Source organism: Bombus vancouverensis, chromosome 6 (assembly GCF_051014615.1).
Source record: "Bombus vancouverensis nearcticus chromosome 6, iyBomVanc1_principal, whole genome shotgun sequence".
In the NCBI taxonomy this organism is placed as follows: Eukaryota; Metazoa; Arthropoda; class Insecta; order Hymenoptera; family Apidae; genus Bombus; species Bombus vancouverensis.
In genome coordinates this window covers 15,378,999-15,385,033 of record NC_134916.1, presented here as the reverse complement: position 1 = coordinate 15,385,033, position 6,035 = coordinate 15,378,999, and positions in this window count along the sequence as shown.

Here is a 6,035-nt window from a genome sequence, read left to right as displayed (position 1 = left end):
CTCGAAAACATAAAACACGAAACCCTACCTACAGTCTGTCATCGATACATATGCTTCTTTTTCCATCTTCTCCCAAAGTAATCCATTGTCTAAATTTTGCTCAAGCACGCCTAATCTTTAGCTTATTTTTACTTCCTAAATCAATTTACGTATTATCGCAAACCAAATTCGGAATGAAGGATCGGCAGCTGAGTTTAGAATCGCCGATCTCCTTTTTCTTTTATTTCTCTTTTTTCCTCCATTAGGCCACAATAGAATCTCGATATTCGGTAAACAATGGTGGCTTGATATCAGACCGGCAGCTACGAGTTTCCCAAGCTGTGTTCTCCCTCTATCTATAGACACGTAGAGAGAAGCAGGGAACGGAGGATTGTGCTGGAGTAGAAAGACGGACGAGAGCAGTAGGAGGAAAAGCAGAAGGAGGTGTTAGAGGATCCTTATCCCTCTTATCCGTGCGCTCGCACTGTTTCCATTCTGAATCCACGAGCAGGGATTACTTAACTCGAGAAATTCATCCGAGCGAAAAGAGACTGCCGTCCTTCTTCGATGCCGGGCACTCGTTCGCCGCGACCTGATCGGCCCGCGAAATCAAAGTCTCTGTCTGCTAGTCGAAAAAACGCTACCTAAAGAAGAATCATTATTTTGCGAAGAAACGAGAAGTTGAGGAGGTGGCTACCGGTCCGTGAACCAACATTTCCCTCCATTCGCGTCATTATTTTTTTTCCTTTACCTTCCTACCTATTCCCCAATATCCTTATCCCAAGCGTGGAATATAGAATCGTTCGATTCGACTTCGTGCCACGGGGTCACGATGATGCACGCGTTCCCTCGCGTTTCTCTTCTTACCTAGCGCAGGGAAAAATTTCGCGGGCGCAGCATCTACTACATTTATTCCCGTGGACGTACGGAGGTCAGTTCGATTTCCGCGAACAATTCTGACGAATTCCCCGGCGCGAGCCAACGAGAAAATGTTTCGAGTGGAAAAAGAAACGTAGACGGAGCATGTCAAAGAGTTATTGGTAATTGCGCCGGCCTTTTCGGACCATTGGCTTTGATAGCTTCATACTTTACGGAATCGAATGGGAGACCGCATTCGTGTCTAGCTCCTCTTATATACTGCTCCACTAAAATCTTGGCCCGGACAATAGATAATAGAAGGAATACCGTTGTCCCAGCCGCCACCGGTAGAAGGATCGTCTACCGCGATATTTAGGCGTTGGCCACGCTTCCACGAACTCTTCACTTCCGATTCCATCCTCTGTAAATCACTCTGAAACGGTCTGTGACCACCCTCGACAACTATCTTGCTCGTTATTTGACTGTAGAATTTGGCACGTTTTAAGAGTAACACATGTGCTTCGTGTCGATTGTTCGATATTTTTCTCTCATTCCCTCTTCTAATACCTTTAACAATATTGCACATATATATATTTGTATTTGTATTCAGACGTGACGATAAATTGGTCGCATAAAATATTCCAGATGTAATTTCACAGGCTCGATCGTAAATGTAATGTTAAATCGGGCTTTTTTACTCGGACTAGAGAGGCACAAATAACAAGGTACTAAATAATTTGTGAACGATGCAGGTTTCGAGGCGGCAGTTAAGCAGGTCGGTAGGTTACACAGTAGCTAAGCAGAGGGTTGATGGAAGCGGAGAGTAGTAAGCGCGTCGCTATGTAAGAACCGCCTTGCCCCTTTCCACTAAGTAGATGCTTGTCAGCGGAAACTTAATTAAATATCCAAAGTGGATGCCGGAATTACTACAATTAGTATGACGGCTTTCCTAGCCCATCCTTATTACCCGGCTAGTCCCGTCCGTCCCATTCGTGGGTATTACTACTTAATGTCTAATAAACGTCACATCCGCCGAATGTCGTACGTTATTTCTTTTCTACTTTCGACCCCGGTCCTCGTTGCAACCATGCGAAGGAATTTCGGTGTCTCTCGTGGGAGACGAGGGGGAAATACGACTCTAACGAACTCCGAATGCAAAAGTTGGCTCATAGTTGTCGACACGGTTACGCTCCAAATTTTTCGACTACCTAACTCTGAACCGGGATGAAATGGATGGGTACGAAGGGGAGGAAAATTAGTTGAAACGTTCGGAAAGTTCCCCGGGAAAAGTTACTTGCGACGATAGCATCTTTGAATGAAATTTTAATTAATTATTCCACTACTAACCGACTGACTATGTCAAATTGTTTGATTAATCTACAAATTTTATTGCGTATGCAACACGAAATCAAGGTCAAAATCCAACAGATTTATTCCCGGTTGGTTCGTCGTACTACTCGAAACGATTTGGGAGTGGACAGTTCGATGGTGTTACAAGCGGTAGAGGTACTTTGCTGAACTGGCACGTAAATACGAGCTCGGAAGACTTTCTTTCCTCGTTCCAACTGGTTCTCCATCATCCGGCCGTAGGAAGAGAAGAGACGGACGAGGATAGCAAATTACAAAGAAGGAATGTAGAAGCCGGACGCCTTTTGTCTCGCCTGAGATTTCTCCCTTCGATTTAATTGCGGGGAAAGAATCGTCGCGGGCGAACGATGAAGAGAGATGTCCAGCCGTTTATTGCAAATCGAAGGGGAATCGTCCTACAGATGAATGGTACTCCAGACACTCGGAACGATCTCGACAAACGGATGAAATTACAGCCGAACGATCTATAATCGAGTGTCCGTTCGACGTCAATTACTACGACGATGATGTCGACTACGACGACGATGAAACTGAAAAGAAACGTGGTCGAAAAATTTCCAACTCTACCACCAATCTTTCGTTTTCCTATCTATCCGCGATTTTATCGTCTTACATTTGCATCTCATAAATTGTGCATCCACCCAACCGCACATTTTCCACGTCGAATTTTCGATTTCACTAACGGTCTTTCATTTTGTACGAATCCAAAGGATTTCTGACCATGGGAGCGCAAAAGATGGAAATATCAGAAGAAGAACAAAGACAAAGAGGGATGGAGAGAATAACAAGAATGTGGGAGAGAAATAAAGATACAAGAGAAACGCGTAGCACGCTATATAGCGATATCTATTGGCGCGGAAAAGGAACGGTTTACAACAGAATATTGTCCCGCCTAAGCCGCTCTCCAATATTTCATCAACTTTCTTATTCCTTCTTTTCCACCGCCTTCCTCGCGAACCCATGTCTTCCTTTTCCTCCGGTACCCCACTCTTTCCACTATCCACATTGTGTTGTCCTTCTTATAAAACAGTCTGTTTGTTCTCAGGGGCGACAACGACGAAAACGAGTTGCGCGAAGCGCGTCTAAGTATTTCATCAAGAATTCGTGGCTGAAGGCACTGTATTTTGGGTCCATAATACTGCGGCTTCGTTGTCACAAACATATTAATCCGCCACCCAGAGACAAAACTTCAAACGCGTCATCGTCATTTCATTTTCCAACCGTGTCATAAACATTAGCAATTTTTTCGAGATTTTCGAGTATCCTTCGGTTTTATATGCCTATATTCCGTTACCACCGAGAACGCATCGACCGAAACTTCAAAGTCAGAATCGAAGCAGGCAGGTTTTCCACTTTGTGACCATTCGATGATAGAGAAATTAAATTTTGTCGGTTTTGCTCGACCGAGAATTTCATATCTCGGATATCAACGCGTCGATTTGTTCCGGCGCGTTCACAAGATAAACGATTCCACAGTGAAAAACGAAGAATCGGTTTGCCGGTCGCGAGAAAAGTCGGTTCGTTACCCTGCTCCGCACAGTAGCCCACGCATAACTTCGCCGAGAACAATAAAAATTTTAGTGCAGCTGGCCGGGGTTATTGTATGGACAGCGAATGCTCTACTTGCTGGCAAAACGGTTGAATTACGAAAGTACAGAGGAGAATAGAAAAAAAGGAAAGAGAGAAGAGAAAAAAGAAAACTATGTATACATCCCCCTTACCCCTGGCGTAATTTCGGGTGCTGCTCTCGTAAATATACATCATCTTGTAGCGACGACATAACCTCGGCGTTCCGAAAACATTCTATAATACAGAAGCAACGTGTATCGCTGGCCGTTCCGTGCGCGTGGAATCACTCGATGTACATACATATCCGTACACGCCAACGTATAAGTACAGAAACCGCGGTACGCCACGATGGTTGACCTGACTAACGAAAAAAAAAAAAAAAGGGAGAGAGGAAAAAAAAGATTTTTCAGCTTTGCAGCACGATATTAAAGGCCGCTTTTAGCAGAAGTAATGAATTTTAACGGTAGATGAGCCCCCATGGCTGTTCAGCTGTACGCTGCCGCATACCCGACGTAAGAAATTGCTCTCGCGAAATTATTTCCTTTATAAATCAGCAGCCATACGTTTCGACGTCATCCTACCTTACCTCGCATACCATTCTCCACCCCCTAACTGCCTCCCTCCTTTCGCCTTCTTCTCCTCTCTTTCTTTATCTATCTCCTCCTCTGAATGGGACGTCTCCATCCGCCGAACAGAGTCGAGAGAAATGGTCAGAGTTTATTAACAATACGTTATCGGTTGAAAAATACCGCGGAGTTCCACGAAGAATTGCACCGAATACCTTGTACGTGTCCGTAACCGGTAGTAATCCGCAAAGACGAAAAGGAAGACAAGAAAAGGTATTACAATTGCTCTATCGTCCCTGGGCAATCTAATTTTTTTCGTCTCATTATGGAAACGAACGTTTAGCGAGCAAAGAAAAACATTGTTGAGACGTCTACCTCTCAAAAGAATGTTTCACACATCATTGTTCCTGACGAAGCGTTTAAAGATGTTCCTAAAAATCTAAGCTAAAAAATCTAAAACCTAAAAACAGATAATTTTTAATTCTTTGATAATTAAAAAGAAGACTAACAACAAACTAAACACAGACACCTTCCATTCGCTTTTTCCATAGCCAATACAAAGATATCAAAGAAGATAATTGCATAAACCAAACGAAACTCGTAGCAACATTAGCAGAGAAGAAATAGATTCTTATCGATAGGGCTGTCTTCCGACACCATCAATTGTTTCGAAGGAGAAAGAAGTTTAGATAGAATAAGATGGCGATTGTTTGATGTCTCTTTCAGGTTGTAAGCCATGATACGAGGCTCCATCGAGTGAAGCATCAGGGCAGTGAATCTTTCAGTTGAGAGCAAAGGACACGGAGAGACACGGGTGTCCGGTATGGAGCTTGATTTGGTACCAGAATAGCGATGGTGGGGATGTAGTAATTTGTCGGCTTGGGAAGGCGGCTGGCTCCAAGCTGATAACAGGGGGTGGTCCATTCTCCTCTGATTCCGCCACCCCGTTTCTCCTCGTCCTCCGGTGTAAACCCTTCCTCCACCTTCTCCTTCTCTTCTACCATCCCTCTACACCTTCTCGCGGCCATGCCTGCTCCACTTGCGAGTATGCCAACCCGTGGATCCACGTAAGACATCCGGTCTATTCGCAATGTCTCGAATGTGTACGAGGACAGGGGGAAAGACGCCGATATCACAGGCGAAGAACGAGACACCAGGGGATTTTCCATAATCGAGCGACACACTCTCTCTGCCGTTTATGACTCGCACCAACTTTCAGTTGTATGATCTTACCTAGCTTTTCTCCGAACGTCGCTACGATAAAAGTAATTTCTGCGCGGAATCCCTTAATAAAGACGCGACGCGCCGATACTATGAGTCGATTAGTGGCGATGCCAAGACAACAAGGAAAAGATAAGAGCGCCGACATGCCGGAAGAACGAACCGAGTAATTCGACGTTGTAATTCGATGGAACGATTTGACGAGGCGAGGTTCCGAGGAATAACGCGAAAGGGTTGTGTAAACGGGGCCAAATAAATCGAACTTGCGGCTTGCTGTACGTCTTCTATTCAGGTTTCTTGGGCGCGCGGGCGGTATTATTTCGATCGAGACAAACGGAGCGTATAACAAGAGTAACCTTAATTCTGGAGAAATCCACTTCGGTGGAGTTGAAATTCTTGAGCCAGCTGATTGGCGAACAAAGTTACCATTCTAATCTCGTTTCGAAACCAAGGGGACCGACTGTTCCTGAATTT